We start from the raw sequence: 18,987 nt of genomic DNA, 5'->3' as shown, positions 1-18,987 counted from the left end.
CTGGGCTAGGGGGCAGTATTTTCACGGCCGGATGAAAAACGTACCCAATTTAAACAGGTTACTACTCTGGCCCAGAAACTAGAATATGCATATTATTAGTAGATTTGGATAGAAAACACTCTGAAGTTTCTAAAACAGTTTGAATGGTGTCTGTGAGTATAACAGAACTCATATGGCAGGCAAAAACCTGAGAAAAATCCAACCAGGAAGTGAAAAGTCTGAGAATTGTAGTTCTTCTTTTGATTCTCTATCGAAGCTACAGTGTCTGTGGGGGACATTGCACTTCCTAAGGCTTCCATTGGCTGTCTAAAGCCTTCAGAAAGTGGTTAGAGCATTTTCCTGTCACTGGGCAGATAATAGGAGCTCAGTTACTGAGTGGTCTGCCTGGCAACAAAGGGATTGGATATGCGCGGTCACGCGAGCATGCCGTTCCTTCTTTTTCTTCTTGAATGAATATGCTATTGTCCGGTTGGAATATTATCGCAATTCTACGTTAAAAATACCATAAAGATTGATTTTAAACAGTGTTTGACATGCTTCTAAGTACGGTAATGGAACATTTTGACTTTTTGTCTCTCGTTCCGCGCTCGCGCGTTATGCCTTTTGGATAAGTGATCTGTACGCACGAACAAAACGGAGGTATTTGTACATAAATATGGATTATTTCGAACAAAAACAACATTTCTTGTGGAAGTAGCAGTCCTGGGAGTGCATTCTGACGAAGATCAGCAAAGGTAAGAGAATATTTCTAATACTAATTCTGAGTTTAGGTTGCCCCGAACTTTGGCGGGTGTCTGAATAGCTCACTGTGATGGCTGAGCTATGTACTCAGAATATTGAAAAATGTGCTTTCTCCGTATAGCAATTTTAAAATCTGACACAGCGGTTGCATCCAGGGGTAGTCTATCTATAATTCTTAAAATAATTGTTATATATTTTGTCAACGTTTATGATGAGTATTTTTGTAAATTGATGTGCACATTCACCGGACGTTTTGGTGGGAATACATTTTCTGAACATCACGCGCCAATGTAAAAAGCTGTTTTTGGATATAAATATGAACTTTATCGAACAAAACATACATGTATTGTGTAACATAATGTCCTAGGAGTGTCATCTGATGAAGATCGTCAAAGGTTAGTGCTTCATTTAGCTGTGTTTTGGGTTTTATTGACACATTCCTTGCTTGGAAAATGGCTGTGTGATTATTTTTGTCTATGTACTCTCCTAACATAATGTAATGTTTTGCTTTCGCTGTAAAGCCTTTTTGAAATCGTACAATGTGGTTAGATTAACCTCTATGGGACCGGCGGGACGAATTCGTCCCACCTACGTAACATCCACTGCCAGCCTGTGGCGCGATTTTCAAAATCTTCAAAATCCTATTACTTCAATTTCTCAAACATATGACTATTTTACAGCCATTTAAAGATAAGACTCTCGTTAATCTAACCACACTGTCCGATTTCAAAAAGGCTTTACAACGAAAGCAAAACATTAGATTATGTCAGCAGAGTACCAAGCCAGAAATAATCAGACACCCATTTTTCAAGCCAGCATATAATGTCACCAAAACCCAGAAGACAGCTAAATGCAGCACTCACCTTTGATGATCTTCATCAGATGACAACCCTAGGACATTATGTTATACAATACATGCATGTTTTGTTCAATCAAGTTCATATTTATATCAAAAACCAGCTTTTTACATTAGCATGTGACGTTCAGAACTAGCATACCCCCCGCAAACTTACGGGGAATTCGCTAACATTTTACTAAATTACTCACGATAAACGTTCACAAAAAGCATAACAATTATTTTAAGAATTATAGATACAGACCTCCTCTATGCACTCGATATGTCCGATTTTAAAATAGCTTTTTGGTGAAAGCACATTTTGCAATATTCTAAGTATATAGCCCAGGCATCACGGGCTCGCTATTTAGACATCCGGCAAGTTTAGCACTCACCATAATCATATTTACTATTATAAAAATGTCATTACCTTTTGTTGTCTTCGTCAGAATGCACACCCAGGACGTCTACTTCAATAACAAATGTTGGTTTGGTCCAAAATAATCCATCGTTATATCCGAATAGCGGCGTTTTGTTCGTGCGTTCCAGACACTATCCGAAATAGTAAAGAAGTGTCGCGCGCTTGGCGCAATTCCTGACAATAAAATTCAAAGTATTCAATTGCCGTACGTCGAAGCATGTCAACCGCTGTTTAAAATCAATTTTTACGTCATTTTTCTCGTAGAAAAGCGGTAAAATTCCGACAGGGAATCTCCTTTTCGGCAAACAGAGGAAAAAATCCCAAAGGCGGGGGCGGTCGGGGTCACGCGCATAAGCTAGTGTCTCTTGATGGGCCACTTGAGAAAGGCGATAATGTGTTTCAGCCTGGGGCTGGAATGACGACATTCTCTTTTTTCCCGGGCTATGAGAGCCTATGGACGACGTGGGAAGTGTCACGTTAGAGCAGAGATCCTTAGTAAATGATAGAGATGGCAAAGAAGTTCCAGAAATGGTCAGACAGGCCACTTCCTGTAAAGGAATCTCTCAGGTTTTGACCTGCCATTTGAGTTCTGTTATACTCACAGACACCATTCAAACAGTTTTAGAAAATTTAGGGTGTTTTCTATCCATATGTAATAAGTATATGCATATTCTAGTTACTGAGTAGGAGTGGTAACCAGATTAAATCGGGTATGTTTTTTATCCAGCCGTGTCAATGCTGCCCCCTAGCCCTAACAGGTTAACGAGAAGTTTATCTTTAAAATGGTATAAAATAGTTGTATGTTTGAGAAAGTTGAATTATGACATTTTGTTGTTTTTGAATTTTCTGCCCTGATATTTCACTGGCTGTGTCCCGCAGGTGGGACGCTAGCGTCCCACCTAGCCCATAGAAGATTAACATACCTGAATTAGTCCAGTAGAAACTCTGATTTGGACTAATGATTACACCCTAGATCAGCTAGGTGCAGGCAAGAGTGTGCAAGGCAGTATTGAATGTGTCACTGTCTGTCACCTTGATTACTCAAATTTCTCTCAACCTGTGCACCTACATTGTAAACTTCCATTCATGAGCTAGGTTGTAGAAACCTCATGATGGGTATAGGGAAAAATGTTGTATCATGAAGTAGCATAAATCTATCGATATTACATTGAGCTGGGTGAATGGAATATCATTTACATTTACATTACATTTAAGTCATTTAGCAGACGCTCTTATCCAGAGCGACTTACAAAATGGTGCATTCACCTTATGATATCCAGTGGAACAACCACTTTACAATAGTGCATCTAAATCTTTTAAGGGGGGGGGGGGGGGGTTAGAAGCATTACTTTATCCTATCCTAGGTATTCCTTAAAGAGGTGGGGTTTCAGGTGTCTCCGGAAGGTGGTGATTGACTCCGCTGTCCTGGCGTCGTGAGGGAGCTTGTTCCACCATTGGGGTGCCAGAGCAGCGAACAGTTTTGACTGGGCTGAGCGGGAACTGTGCTTCCTCAGAGGTAGGGGGGCCAGCAGGCCAGTGGTGGATGAACGCAGTGCCCTTGTTTGGGTGTAGGGCCTGATCAGAGCCTGAAGGTATGGACGTGCCGTTCCCTTCACAGCTCCGTAGGCAATCACCATGGTCTTGTAGCGGATGCGAGCTTCAACTGGAAGCCAGTGGAGAGAGCGGAGGAGCGGGGTGACGTGAGAGAACTTGGGAAGGTTGAACACCAGACGGGCTGCGGCGTTCTGGATGAGTTGTAGGGGTTTAATGGCACAGGCAGGGAGCCCAGCCAACAGCGAGTTGCAGTAATCCAGACGGGAGATGACAAGTGCCTGGATTAGGACCTGCGCCGCTTCCTGTGTGAGGCAGGGTCGTACTCTGCGAATGTTGTAGAGCATGAACCTACAGGATCGGGTCACCGCCTTGATGTTAGTGGAGAACGACAGGGTGTTGTCCAGGATCACGCCAAGGTTCTTAGCACTCTGGGAGGAGGACACAAGGGAGTTGTCAACCGTGATGGCGAGATCATGGAACGGGCAGTCCTTCCCCGGGAGGAAGAGCAGCTCCGTCTTGCCGAGGTTCAGCTTGAGCTGGTGATCCGTCATCCACACTGATATGTCTGACAGACATGCAGAGATGCGATTCGCCGCCTGGTTATCAGAAGGGGGAAAGGAGAAGATTAATTGTGTGTCGTCTGCATAGCAATGATAGGAGAGACCATGTGAGGATATGACAGAGCCAAGTGACTTGGTGTATAGCGAGAATAGGAGAGGGCCTAGAACAGTGCCCTGGGGGACACCTGTGGTGAGAGCGCATGGTGCGGAGACAGATTCTCGCCACGCCACCTGGTAGGAGCGACCTGTCAGGTAGGACGCAATCCAAGCGTGGGCCGCGCCGGAGATGCCCAACTCGGAGAGGGTGGAGAGGAGGATCTGATGGTTCACAGTATCAAAGGCAGCAGATAGGTCTAGAAGGATGAGAGCAGAGGAGAGAGAGTTAGCTTTAGCAGTGCGGAGAGCCTCCGTGACACAGAGAAGAGCAGTCTCAGTTGAATGCCCAGTCTTGAAACCTGACTGATTAGGATCAAGAAGGTCATTCTGAGAGAGATAGCAGGAGAGCTGGCCAAGGACGGCACGTTCAAGAGTTTTGGAGAGAAAAGAAAGAAGGGATACTGGTCTGTAGTTGTTGACATCGGAGGGATCGAGTGTAGGTTTTTTCAGAAGGGGTGCAACTCTCGCTCTCTTGAAGACGGAAGGGACGTAGCCAGCGGTCAAGGATGAGTTGATGAGCGAGGTGAGGAAGGGGAGAAGGTCTCCGGAAATGGTCTGGAGAAGAGAGGAGGGGATAGGGTCAAGTGGGCAGGTTGTTGGGCGGCCGGCCGTCACAAGACGCGAGATTTCATCTGGAGAGAGAGGTGAGAAAGAGGTCAAAGCACAGGGTAGGGCAGTGTGAACAGGACCAGCGGTGTCATTTGACTTAGCAAACGAGGATCGGATATCGTCAACCTTCTTTTCAAAATGGTTGACGAAGTCATCCGCAGAGAGGGAGGAGGGGGGGGGGGGAGGGGGAGGAGGATTCAGGAGGGAGGAGAAGGTAGCAAAGAGCTTCCTAGGGTTAGAGGCAGATGCTTGGAATTTAGAGTGGTAGAAAGTGGCTTTAGCAGCAGAGACAGAAGAGGAGAATGTAGAGAGGAGTGAGTGAAAGGATGCCAGGTCCGCAGGGAGGCGAGTTTTCCTCCATTTCCGCTCGGCTGCCCGGAGCCTTGTTCTGTGAGCTCGTAGTGAGTCGTCGAGCCACGGAGCAGGAGGGGAGGACCGAGCCGGCCTGGAGGATAGGGGACAGAGAAAATCAAAGGATGCAGAAAGGGAGGAGAGGAGGGTTGAGGAGGCAGAATCAGGAGATAGGTTGGAGAAGGTTTGAGCAGAGGGAAGAGATGATAGGATGGAAGAGGAGAGAGTAGCGGGAGAGAGAGAGCGAAGGTTGGGACGGCGCAATACCATCCGAGTAGGGGCAGAGTGAGAAGTGTTGGATGAGAGCAAGAGGGAAAAGGATACAAGGTAGTGGTCGGAGATTTGGAGGGGAGTTGCAATGAGATTAGTGGAAGAACAGCATCTAGTAAAGATGAGGTCAAGGTAATTGCCTGCCTTGTGAGTAGGGGGGGGAAGGTGAGAGGGTGAGGTCAAAAGAGGAGAGGAGTGGAAAGAAGGAGGCAGAGAGGAATGAGTCAAAGGTAGACGTGGGGAGGTTAAAGTCACCCAGAACTGTGAGAGGTGAGCCATCCTCAGGAAAGGAACTTATCAAGGCGTCAAGCTCATTGATGAACTCTCCAAGGGAACCTGGAGGGCGATAAATGATAAGGATGTTAAGCTTGAAAGGGCTGGTAACTGTGACAGCATGGAATTCAAATGAGGAGATAGACAGATGGGTCAGGGGAGAAAGAGAGAATGTCCACTTGGGAGAGATGAGGATTCCAGTGCCACCACCCCGCTGGCTCGATGCTCTAGGGGTATGCGAGAACACGTGGGCAGACGAAGAGAGAGCAGTAGGAGTAGCAGTGTTATCTGTGGTAATCCATGTTTCCGTCAGCGCCAGGAAGTCTAGGGACTGGAGGGTAGCATAGGCTGAGATGAACTCAGCCTTGTTGGCTGCAGACCGGCAGTTCCAGAGGCTGCCGGAGACCTGGAACTCCACGTGGGTCGTGCGCGCTGGGACCACCAGGTTAGAGTGGCAGCGGCCACGCGGTGTGAAGCGTTTGTATGGCCTGTGCAGAGAGGAGAGAACAGGGATAGACAGACACATAGTTGACAAGCTACAGAAGTGTTGTTTCTTGTATTATTGTCTCCTGTGTCTTTAGAGAACTGTTTCACTTATGAATGTATATGAATATGAATGACAGTCACCCAATATGCTGTAAAGAAAATGCAATATGCTGTAGAAATAAGGCCATGCTCACAAAAAAATATAATTGTCCTCCCTCATCTTAAACGGCACCGACCACCACTGATACATAGCAGCCTTTCGCAACAATGAGTGCCGGTCCTCTCTTTGCCTACACTGTCATTTGAATTGGTGCTTTGTGTTGGGATGTATGTTGGTCAGAGGAGTGCTAATATGTCTGTCATGAAAGCTTGACATGCAGAGTATTATCAGTGTGGGTCTGTGACCGTGTGTATGATGAGCTGCCTCCCAGGAGAGAGAATTATTTCACCTCACTCAGCTGATCCACAGCGTCAACAAGTTTATGTGTAAAATGTAACGGCATCTTAAATAGAGAGCTTACAGCAGGTGTTAGCCAGTTAGCAGCTCATCACCTACACTGAGAAGCATTTACAGTATGAATCCTGTATCTGTCACCACATTATTTAGGCTAATGTGGTGAATTCTAGAGTGACAGACTGTCCCTCCTTCGGGCCTGATATTTGAATTATTTAATATCTACACTCTACTATTGGCTATTCATTCAACAGTACGCTTTCAAAGACTGTGGGCGTCATATACACTAAATGTGAAACAAAAATAATTAATTCTCTTAACGGCAAAGCCCCTGTATATACTAGAAGAAACTTGAGTCCTTCCAGCTGTCAATCACTACACCCTTGGTGTACACTGAGTATACCAAACATTAGGAACACCTTCCTAATATTGAGTTGCACCTGCCCTCAGAACAGGACTCTGTGGACTGTACAAGGTGTCTAAAGCGTTCCACGGGGATGCTGGCACATGCTGACTCCAATGCTTCCCACAGTTGTGTCAAGTTGGCTGGATGTCCTTTGGGTGGTGGACCACTCTTGATACACACAGGAAACTGTTGAGTATGAAAAACCCAACAGCGTTGCAGTTCTTGACACATTCAAACTGGTGCGCCAGGCACCTACTACCCCGTTCAAAGGCACTTCAATATTTCAGTCAGTCAGTTCACCCTCTGAATGGCACATACACAATCGATGTCTCAAATGTCTCAAGACTTAAAAATCCTTCTTTAACCTGTTCTCACCCCTTCATCTACACTGATTGAAGTGGGTTTAATAAGTGACATTGATAAGGGATCATAGCTTTCACCTGGATTCACCTGGTTAGTCATGGAAAGAGCAGGTGTTCTTAATTGTAGTATACTCAGTGTATATTACATTAGACAAGCATTTAAACATGAGAAAGTCAGTCAGTTAGCCTCAGTGGAGATAGCTCTAGTGTTTGTCCCGACTGCAGGTAGCGGATACTGTTGACAGAGGTGTGATGTGGACTGTCTGGAATGTTGGCCTTGCCATGTGTGTTTAATGTTTAATGTGATACCTTGACGGTAATGTGTCTGGTCCTTCCTGAAAAAATGTATTTAACTCCTGCTGCTCTGCTCTTATGTACTCCAAATATGCACAGCTATAAACAGAAGATTTATGTTTGTTGTCCACTTCATTTGTGTAAGGCTGTAGTACCGCACAAAATGGGATGCAGTCTTACAAAATAACATGTAAACATCGCCAGGAAGTCCCAGGACTTGTTACATGTGATCACATAAGCGGAATATTCGGATGCCGCAATAACCTGGATAAATAGAGCTCAATTCCCGAACTGGTCTATGAGAGAGTGAGTGACTCAGCTGTAGGCTATGTGGATTTAATGCATTTCCATTCAGCTAAATGCCTACACCACTCTCTCTGTTAGTTCTGTGTGGCTGCAGTCAATGCAATCATCCACAGTCATTGCGGTGAGTCAGAGTTGACCATTCCCAGTCCTGGTTGGTCATAGTGTGAGGATGTCCGTAACAATGACCAAAGCTGCATAATCTTTTTGACAATTTGTTATCTGCCAATTAGCTGAAGGTTGAAATAGTTAGTGAACTAGAATTGATTGTCTCCTAAGGGGGATTGGCCTCAAACAAGCTGTCTTGTGTTCATATGAAAATATTCCAACTGTGCGTCACAGACTTTTGCTTTTATCAACCATTGTTCAAAGCAAGTCTGCTCCAAGTAACATTGACAACTTTTTCTCATGGTCATTTACAAGTGTGTTGTGGTGTTTACAGCACTTGTACCTCTTTGCCCATCTCAGTTGGGCTCATAGGAATGCATCCCTGTCTGTTCCTCTTGCTCCACCTTAATCTGTTTGTCCCTTGAGGGCTGCTATCTTGGCCCTGTTAGCCTTGGCTGAGGTCTTTCCTTGGTTATGTCCCAAATGGCACCCTATTCCCTGTTTAGTGTACTACTTTTACCAGGGCCCAAAGAGGACACACCCCTCCAGCTCTGAGTCACTCATGGAACGGCCATCAGCTGACCTCGGAGCTGCACAAACTGAACTGCCTGTCCTTCACAAGGCTCCACATCTCAGGCCTTCAAGGTTTGGCTTATTTTCGGTCTTCAATCAGGCCCTTAACTCAGATTTATACTCTTTCATAGTACTGAGCTGAGATAAGATGTACTGTACTCTACTGGCCTGGGTACACATCCACCATAGCTGCTGGAACTGTGCTGGAAAGGACTGGACAATGTGAAAAGAAAATGTCAGAGCCAGGGTGTACCACACATAGCCGTGTTGGCTGAAGTACTCCCTGTGGCTCAGTTGGTAGAGCATGGTGTTTGCAACGCCAGGATTGTGGGTTCGATTCCCATGGGGGGCCAGTATGGGGGAGAAATGTATGAATTGAAATGTATGCATTCACTACTATAAGTCGCTCTGGATAAGAGCGTCTGCTAAATGACAAAAAAAAAAAAAAGTAAAATGTAAGTTATTGGGTAGTGAGTGCCTATATGTGCAAGGCATTTGCCCATGTCTAGATAAGCTATGTCAGCTGATTAATGTTCAAGTGGACAAAACAAGGTCGAAAATGCACTAGACCTAGCTCTACGAATACAGACTCAGTTTAATCTTTGACCCACATTATTGTGATTCAGGTCTTGATTTATCTGCCTCTCCTTTGAATTATTTAGCTTGAAAGAGAGGAAAACAACTTGGAACAAATAGATCTTCAGGCAAAGTGTTGCTGTGTCTGCTTTTTAACAGGACATGCTGCAGAAAATGTGGCCTTTTTGTGGCTATTTTCTGTTTTAGTTGGACTCTGATATGCAACAGCAGCAATACATGACTTAGCCGTTTTTATTTTTAGTCTATAAAGGAAAAATGTGTCTCTTCACTTAGTCAGCGAGGTCACATGGTTGCGTTCTGTTCACATCAAGGCTGGAGCTCTCTCTTTACCCTCCACACTCTCCTTTTTGTGTCTTGATTGCCGTTTCAGCTTACTTTTACGCCAATGAGCTCGTTTGGATTTTGAAACTTTTTGTTTCATTTGTAGCTTTTCCCTCCCTATAGCCTTTTCTGTACGTCACTTGTCCCCTGTGGCCTTGCTGTATACATATGTTTAAAGTCCTAGTCTTTATTATATGATTGTGCTCGTTTAGCTACTGTGCTTAAATATAAAATATGGCACACATATGAAATTTCACAAGCTAATAACGAAACACACACCAAGAGGCTTGATATAGTGGCCCCATATCTAGCTTAAATACTTTGTTTTTCTCCAAGGCGAAAGTACAGCCAGACCCTAAATTTGGTACAAGTAATATCGGCCTACAGCTGAACTGAGGAAAATAGACACCGGAGTCAGAGTGACAGTCCTCTGAGGTGAAGAGATGGAATGGAATAGTTTCTGAGGTCTACATCTGCCGAGCTATCATCTTATTCCCTCTGCAGATAAAGGGGACTACAGTGGGGACTGCAATGGTGGATAATGTAGTCTTTGGCATGGGTGCTGGCAGAAAGTGGAACATAATGTGCATTAATGAGACTGCGGTGGAGAATAATGGAGTGCTGCCATCTGTGCCAACCATGAGCTCAGTGTCTGTTGAACCTTCCCTCTCATCTGTTTTCTTTTCTCTCCTTTTAACATACATTTTTGTCAGCGAAGTCAATTATCCCACCACCCGTTACTAGTGTGTTGCTTTGTTTATGCAAATGACTTCAATTAACAGACAATTTAAAAAGTCAAGGTAATTGTCTGCTGTCTGAACTGGCGTCTTTGTTGGGGGGAAGTTGGAGGGAATGGATTACTGGGACTTCTCACAGAAGTACTATCGATATCAATCAAAGCTGTAGTATCACGCCCAGATACTACCAAGACTTAAGTTTGCTTGTACACTGTAATCTATATGTCGATTCATATTCGGTAAGCTAATGCAACTTTCTCAATGAGAGACCTTAACCCCATGTTCTCTTAGACTTTGATAGGACCAGGACTAGCCTCAGGGAAAGCCACGCTGCCATCAAAAATCCTAATTGAAACGCACCACCAGACACTATTCACAGATGAATGAAAATAATCAGCAACACCAACCCTATTTACTGCGAAATTATTAAAGCAACTTTCCACCAGGCTCCAGCCATGGTCCTGAGATCAATTAGTGTTGACATAAAGATAATTGTTTATCTTCAGGGTTTAGATAATGATCCCTGTTTATGTGTGTGTGGTGTGTGTTGGTGTGTTTACATCTCTCACCATCTAACAACCATGGGGTTTTTTAAACCCTGGAGTCACAGTCTTAGATTGGGGTTTGTTACACGGAGTGGAACAGGGGAACACAAGAGCAGACTCAGACGAGTAGACTGGGATGAAATAACCAAGGTATTTATTGAAAAACAGGGGGGAGATGTAGTGCAGGTCAGGGGAAGCTCGGGCGGGTTGCAGGAAACCAGGTGCGGAGGCTGAGGCTGGAGCTAGAGGTGTTGGGACAGGGTAGAGTGGGGAATCCAGGACAGAGTAGCAGGATGACGAGACGTGGGACTGGAGACAGGGACCAGAGTCAGAGCGGGCAGAACTGTAGCGGAGAGAAAAACAGGCAAGGAAAACAGGCCCAACAGGATCTGAATAGTAACAAACGGCTAGAAATGTAGACTGACTGAGCAGAGATTACAATCTGGCAGCATGGAAGTGGCAGGGCTGAGTATTTGTAGAGGTCTTGATTATGGAACAGGTTGCTGATGGGGATCTGCTCTGACTCCAGCGCACCTGTCTCTGCCCACACAATCACACAGAGAGAGAGAGAGAGAGAGAGGGAGAGGGAGAGAGTACTGGGGGAGTGGCGGCAGGTCAAGGAGACACAAGAAGAGCAGTAGAGGGCATTGCAGGAGCAGATGTGACAGGGGTTAGTGAAAAGTTGACCACATCAAATGCAGCTCCTTTTAATGGAAAGATTGTAGCTGAGATGTCTCACCTCTATACACACACACACACACACACACACACACACACACACACACACACACACACACACACACACACACACACACACACACACACACACACACACACACACACACACAGTGAGTCACACACCTACATCGCAGAACTACTCAACTTCCTGTTTGTCAGTCTGATTGTTTCTGATAAAATAAAGATGCTTGTCAAGGCTCATACATCAGAGCACAGCGCAGGATGAGTTGGGGATGGTGTGTGTGTGTGTGTGTGTGTGTGTGTGTGTGTGTGTGTGTGTGTGTGTGTGTGTGTGTGTGTGTGTGTGTGTGTGTGTGTGTGTGTGTGTGTGTGTGTGTGTGTGTGTGTGTATTTGTGTGTACGTGAGAACGGCCACTCATATGCATTAGCATTATATCATCCAGGTGGGTACAAGGGGGGAGGAGGGGGGTCTATAGACCCACTTGTGCTGATGCATTAGCAAAGACCAGTGGCCTGCCTCTGATGTCTAATTGTGGTCAGGTGAGACTGCTTTGGTCTTTATAGCCCACTATTCTTGTACCTTCCAGTGAAGTCACATAAAAAGTTGGTTTTATGTGGCCTCTATTGCCACAAGAGCTACTCCCCTGGATTTACCTCTTACTGTCTCATTTGCTCTGCCTTAATGACCTCAAAACTAATTTCTAACTCTGCTTTGAAAGCTTAAGGATGAAAATGAGCTTGTATTCTTCTCTGACCCATATTTCTACATTCAAGTGTGTCCCATGTCTTGTGTTTGTCTTGAACCATTTTCCTTACAGACCAAGACAAGACTGCTTTATAGTGGTCGGTCAAAGTCCAAGTGTCCTCGAACGAATGCATACCAGACCAATGGTAAACTGAACTATGCATTTACAGCACCCTTCTTCCACCCCAGCACTCCTCCGCAGGAAAAACGTTGCTCAAGGTGTGGCTTACTGGTTGGTCCGTCTCGTTCTCCCCTCCCCCACATCCATCCTTCAGCCAATCCCCAACACCTGCCGTGACTCACCTGAAAGGATTTGCATACAGGGCCCACCCTGACTTGCGATTGGCCAGGTGCAGCCACTCTGCCTGAAGGCTCACCCACCAATGGATGTTGTGCTGCATGACTCACAGGGAGAGCCAAGGCAAGTTGCTTCACTACACTTCTCCTTTTTAAAATTTCAAACAGCAGCCATTGCCTCGCTTTTTCTCCTTTTCAGTTTTGTCGGAGAGGTAGAGGGCAGATAAGTGTTCCACACCTTCTGTACATCACTGTGTCCCTCTGCTCTCTGGAGGCTCTTCCTTACTTGGATTATTTTTCTTAATTGCAGTGGTATCACTTTTTCCCCTTCAGTTTTTTAAGTCACTTAGATCTGTCATGTGCTCTACTGTTAACATGGAGTTCGACACCCAAGCCCCGTGTCTTTGAGGTTAGTGACTGACGTGTTTCTTTGAATTTTGGATGCTATTTTGCTTCTTTATGGGTGAATAGGTGTTTCAAATCAATTAGAGTTGTTTATATGGGTTATGTATTTACCATATGTGTTCCTCATTTGGTTTTCTACATTGCAAATGTATCACAAGAAAATAAAAAGTAAGATGGCAAGTCAACGGCGAGAAAATGTAATGTTGATACAATTCAATGCTCAGCTTTTGTGGCATGTTTTGTGTGTTTTCATACGTGACACATTTCATAACACGCTTTCATAAAGATACCAACCAAGACATGTACCCATTGCTGTCAGTGACAATTTGTTTTGGGCAGCACTAAAACTTGATCAAACACCTTACATAAAACCGGGTAATCATTTATAGCACTATTACAACATACTTTATACCCTTTCATGCTTTTCCAGGAAAAGTGTAGACCGACATTGAGCTCAGACCTAAAAGACGTCGTTCAGATGTTAAAGGGTGGATAGCCAGAATAGATTCCGACCCTATGCTTGCTTACAGCTGCACTGGGGTCGGACAGGATCCTGTTTAGATTAAGACACAGTGTAGCCGGCACCAGATATGGCTCAGAAAACGTACCTCAATCCAGTGATGAGAAATGCATTGTACTCTGAATTGTCCCATTATCCCAACTGTTATACTGAGAAGATTGAACGAGTCGTCCGACCCCAGCCTGTCCGACCCCAGTGCAGTTGTAAGCAAGCGTAGGATTGGAATCTATTCTGACTATCCACCGAATAACATCTGAACGACGTCTTTTAGGTCTGAGCTCAATGTCGGTCTACACTTTTCCTGGAAAAGCATGAAAGGGTATAAAGTATGTTGTAATAGTGCTATAAATGATTACCCGGTTTTATGTAAGGTGTTTGATCAAGTTTTAGTGCTGCCCAATCCACCCTAAAGGGTGGATTGCGTGATGCTCAATGTTCTTGACACACCTTAGATACAATTTGCATGTTGAGGTATGCCAAGTAGATTCAAGCAGTGTTTCTTTTTTTAAATGTATGCTTTGATTCTATCTAGGTTTAATTGCAATGAAAGATATATTGTTTGTGAGAATGATCATTTGTATGTTCGATGTCACGTCTTCGTTTTTTTGCTTGGAGTCATTGCCATATATGGCGCGCTTTAGCTAGGGAGTGAACCATGTTTTGCAAGCCCCCCGACCAAGCCCACATGAGAGTTTACAGTTGGTCATGGTGTAGAAAAACTTGTAATTATCTTTCATGGGAACTCTGAGTAGACCTTAGGCCATTATTCTGAAAAGGTTATGCATTCTTTTCACCGACTTTGCTTTGGTCTGGCTCTAGCATACCACTAGAATCTTTTCTTTTAAAAAGTAATTCATTGCTATAGTATCTCGATTCTAGAAGGTGCTCCTGCTGTTTGATTTCAGGCTTGCTTATCAGGACTTAATCAGGCCACTGGAGCCCTGCATGAATGTTGCTCATTCTGTAAGGCAGATGAGGATCAGCAGGTATTCATTGCAACTCACGGGGATGACAAAAAAAACTGGTGTTGTGCCACCATTATCTTCTATGCAGTTGTGGTAAGTTTCTGTTGCTAAAAATTGCAGCAGAGATAAAAGCATGCTTCCTGTTTCACCAGAAACATGCTCTGCACTGACTAACTGCTCATGAGCTTCAGAAATGGTCCAAACAACACATTGTGCATACTCCACTGAGCAAACATGGGACTGTTTAAACAACATTCATATATGCAAACGGAGCCTTTATTGAAGTTGGCAGTTGGAAATGTCTCTGTGACACACTAATAACAAAGTGCCCCATATATTTTGTTGTATGGATCCAACAGACCTCGAAAGATCCAAAATAAAGCGGTTTAACTTAATGTTGGCTCAATAATCTTCTCACATATCATTTGAGAAGCTTACATTCTATCTTGAAGATCGGATGTTATCAAATCAGCCCTCTGTGATTGTTGTCCTGATTCATGCAGGCTATGCCAGGCTGATGATCATGGCAACGAGACAAAACCAGGCTGCCCCCTTTCCTCTCTCTATATCTCGCTCATGAAAAGTCCTAGTTATGAGGTCACTGTTTTGGTGTAGGTCATCAGGGTCTACACCTGGAAAATGTTGGATTTAATCCCATGAGTCAATAACCCTGTTCGAACATTGGTGAATAGCTCAGTTGTGCCCCGTAGCTATTCCAAATTTGCATCTGACCCAGATCTTGCCTCGTGCCCACCCTGGCCTCTTGATTTGGCTTGTAAATGAGGCACAGTACCTGAGGTTTGGCCATGACGTGAGACAAACACACAACACACCAGAGCAGCCCATTGTTGACTTATTGAGGGACTGTAGAGAGGAGCCTAGTTTCTGTCACAAGGGAGAGAGAGTCAGAGAGATAAAGAGAGGGAGGAAAGGAGGGAGGGAAGCAGGAGTGTCAGGTTGGCCCCTCACACAATACAGAGTCAACAAGTCTTAGCCTGTAATTAGGTCATTAGGCCTGGCCGAGGAGGAGGAGGGGTGGATTTAATCAGACCAGGCTTGGCATGCCTGCATATGGAACAATCGAGGGTTGGGTTTGTTCTGGTTCACATTTTCTCCTTTCACAATCCAGCCTGTGGCTGGCTTTGAATGACCCAAGGGCAGCAGTTTGTTTGAGCTGTATCGCGGTTGATGGGTAAATAAGCACACTCTGTGTCATGCTGTTGGCTTGTCATCAGTGTTGCTATGACACATGAACACATTTTTTTCTCACATAGTCTATCAGGGTATCTCTGGTAACGGGGATGACATGATCTCAGGTGACGGGGATGACAGGAACCTGTTTGGGTTGGCAATTCTAGGTTGGGTTATGGTTAGTTTCGTCGATGTCCCGTGTGGCTCAGTTGGTAGAGCATGGCGCTTGCAATGCCAGAGTTGTAGGTTCGTATTACCATGGGGGACCAGTATGAAAATGTATGCACTCACTACAAATGTTCCCTGTAAACTGCACACAGCTCCCCTCAGACTGCCGCACAGAAGAAATATGAGCCTGCACAAATAAGAACAAGATTGAACTTCACTCAACTTTCCACAGTTTTAGTTAACACTATCAACGTTTCGCTCTACTGTGGGAATTGTGATTGAATCAATGCAATATTAGCCACTTTCAGTGTAATAGACATAAACAAAACGAACTATGCAAGATGTAATATGCAAAACTAACTGTGCAAGAGATTTTCTTATAGGCAGAGCTTGTTGGAGTAGGATTGTATTGCATTGACAGGCATGACTCAGGCCAGTACTCTACACAGACCAGTGCGCCATAATGCAGTAGGCCTATATGCAAATAGCCATTCCCATATATGGATCTGTGCCATTCACTATGAACTGGACTATGTTTAGGATACAGTATGAGCGGTTGCAAGTTTGGAGATCAAAGTGAGAGCTGCATGTAGTCACGTGTGCACATTTGTTCATATTATTTGCTAGTTAGTGAGTTATTTACCCAGTTTTAGCCAATTTCTAGTCAATAATGGGGGAGTGGTTGCTTCCAACAAGAGCACAAAAGGTGTGCATTTCTAGCCATCTTTGAAAAGCGAGTCAAGTAAAGAGCTTTTTTGTCTTTAAAGGGGAAGTGTTGTATTTTGAGGCGGTATTGAATAAGCTAAGTAGTCAATAGACAGAGGGTAGCATAATTTGTCTGATTCTCTGTAATAATGGTATGGTATATTAATTAATTTAATTTTGTAAAGTGGTTTCTTGCATCAAACACAACATTTTTAGTCACCTCCTTATCTGAAGGACAAGTGGATAAACAGGTTCATGTCAAGCCCTGTGTGTTTTTTTTTCTTTAAAACTAATGGAATGTAGGCATTGAACACCAGAAATTGGCTGCTACTGTAGGCTGAATGATAGAACATATATTTCCATGTTAAAATGTTATGGGATGTGTTTTTTTTCCCATTGTTTTTGATGGTAGGACCACTCTTGGTAGGCTTACAATATGATCATATAGCCACAGTAGCCTACTGTGGGTACAGCCTCTGTGTTCACAGTAAACACGTGCCGGAACTGGCACAGAATCTTCACAACGTTCAAGTTTGCACTCAGCAGACCTGAAATTTGCTTAGTGCCCCCAAAAAATTTAACATTGCTCACTACTTTAAGACGCTCTGGAAAGAGTGTCTACTAAATGACTAAAATGTAAATGTTTAGCGGCTTCACACACACATCTAAGGCCTTAATGATGGGAAGATGGGTTGTAACAAGTCAAAATGTGCTTGAGGTTATCTGAATTCTACACCTCTGGTTTGAAACTCCCCCCCAACCCTTCCTTTATTGTGGGGGATGCTGCAGGCTCTAGCTAGCCAGATGAACCAGATGAAGACCTATACATGGACCCATTCAGTATCAATAGCCTTCAACAATATATCATGTTGATGGTAAAAGTGGGTGCTGCATGAAATCTGTCGTTTTTGAAATAAAAATGTCATTTTATGTGACATCGGAGCTCACGCTAGTCACCCTCAATTCCATCGTAAATCGCGGAGCTGAGTTTTGTCGGGTAACAGTAACTATGCGTTTCTGACTGTTCACGCTAAAAGTGCATGGTGGACATTGGCCACATTTGAAAGAGTTAGTACCCTGTGACTGTCTTGTATTTCTTGCGCCGCAATGCCTGGCTGAGGGTCCTTTGTGTTGACCCAGGGGTGGATTTGCATCACGTTTCCATACTCGTCTCTCCATTTCCATTGAGCAACCCGCAGCTCTCCCAATGTTGCAACTGTCTGACACACACAAACAAGCTGAGACTGGCAAGCCATTGTTCTGAGGTACGGGGGAACCAGAGCTGTGAGCTGGGTGTCTCATTACTGGAAGCAGAAACATAGGGCAGAATTTCTGCTCGCAATGGAATAAGAACAATTAGATGATGTGAATTTCATTACAGTGACTGATGATGCTGATGTGATCGTGTTCGGCCACTGCTCTATGTGAGCTATCTATAATACAGAGTTATATACAGGTAACTGCCAAAACAATGGAAACACTTGAGTAAATGAGGGATACAAAGTATATTGAAAGCACGTGTTTCCACATAGGTGTGATTCCTGAGTTAATTAAGAAATTAACACCCCATCATGGTTAGGATAACAAATGCTGGACAGGCCATTATTTTGGCTACCATGACTATGCCCCCATAGAATGACAATGGCCCCATCCACAGGGCACGAGTGGTCACTGAATGGTTTGATGAGCATGAAAACGATGTAACCATATGCCATGTCCGTCACAGTCACCAGACTCAACCCAATTGAACACTTATGGGAGATTCTGGACTGGCGCCTGAGACAGTGTTTTCCTCCACCATCAACAAAACACCAAATGATGGAATTTGTCGTGGAAGAATTGTATCGAATCCCTCCAATAGAGTTCCAGGCACTTGTAGAATCCATGCCAAAGTGCATTGAAGCTGTTCTTGTTCGTGGGGACCCAATACCCTGTTAATACACTTTATATTGGTGTTTCCTTTATTTTGGCAGTTACCTCTGTCACTGATCAGTTCCATCTGTCAGTTTGAGGTGACTAATTATTTAAACATGCACAGGCCATGTCTTCAGTATTTTCAAGTCACTGTTAATATCTGCATGATTATCATCCCTAGTTCAAATGCCTTACAAAGAATCATGAGACGTTTTGGGATGCAAGATAGTCAGTCTCACAGGCTTGTTTGGTTTGTGAACCAGGGTGATCAAGACCACATCTGACTCATGTTTGGGGGACCCTCTGAGCGGCACGCTCCCATCTACCTCCCTACCAAGTCTCTTTTTCCTCTGCCTCGCGGGATTTTTAGCCAGCTCTATTGCCTCCCCCGATAACCAAACCACCCACCAGAGCCCCCTCTA

At 44.4% G+C, this 18,987-nt stretch overlaps 1 protein-coding gene across 5 annotated transcripts in view; it reads left to right on the top strand.

Moving 5' to 3' along the window:
- The window catches only part of LOC106611497 (ETS-related transcription factor Elf-1), a 105,156-nt gene that overhangs the window by 14,178 nt on the left and 71,991 nt on the right, over nucleotides 1-18,987 (top strand). Inside the window, exon 1 of one of the 5 annotated variants that reach the window (XM_082955840.1) lies at nucleotides 12,688-12,825. The exons of 2 other annotated variants lie outside the window; for them this stretch is intronic. The gene's annotated coding sequence lies outside the window, so the exon portion shown is untranslated. Of the gene's footprint in view, nucleotides 1-12,687; nucleotides 13,107-18,987 lie in introns of those variants that run through there. 2 more of the 5 variants (XM_045723826.2, XM_082955839.1) reach the window with 2 other exon arrangements.

The sequence above is a fragment of the Salmo salar genome, chromosome 09 (assembly GCF_965601325.2).
Source record: "Salmo salar chromosome 09, fSalSal1, whole genome shotgun sequence".
In the NCBI taxonomy this organism is placed as follows: domain Eukaryota; kingdom Metazoa; phylum Chordata; class Actinopteri; order Salmoniformes; family Salmonidae; genus Salmo; species Salmo salar.
Note: the sequence above shows the minus strand (reverse complement) of the source record. Positions and strands in the feature narration are given on the sequence as shown.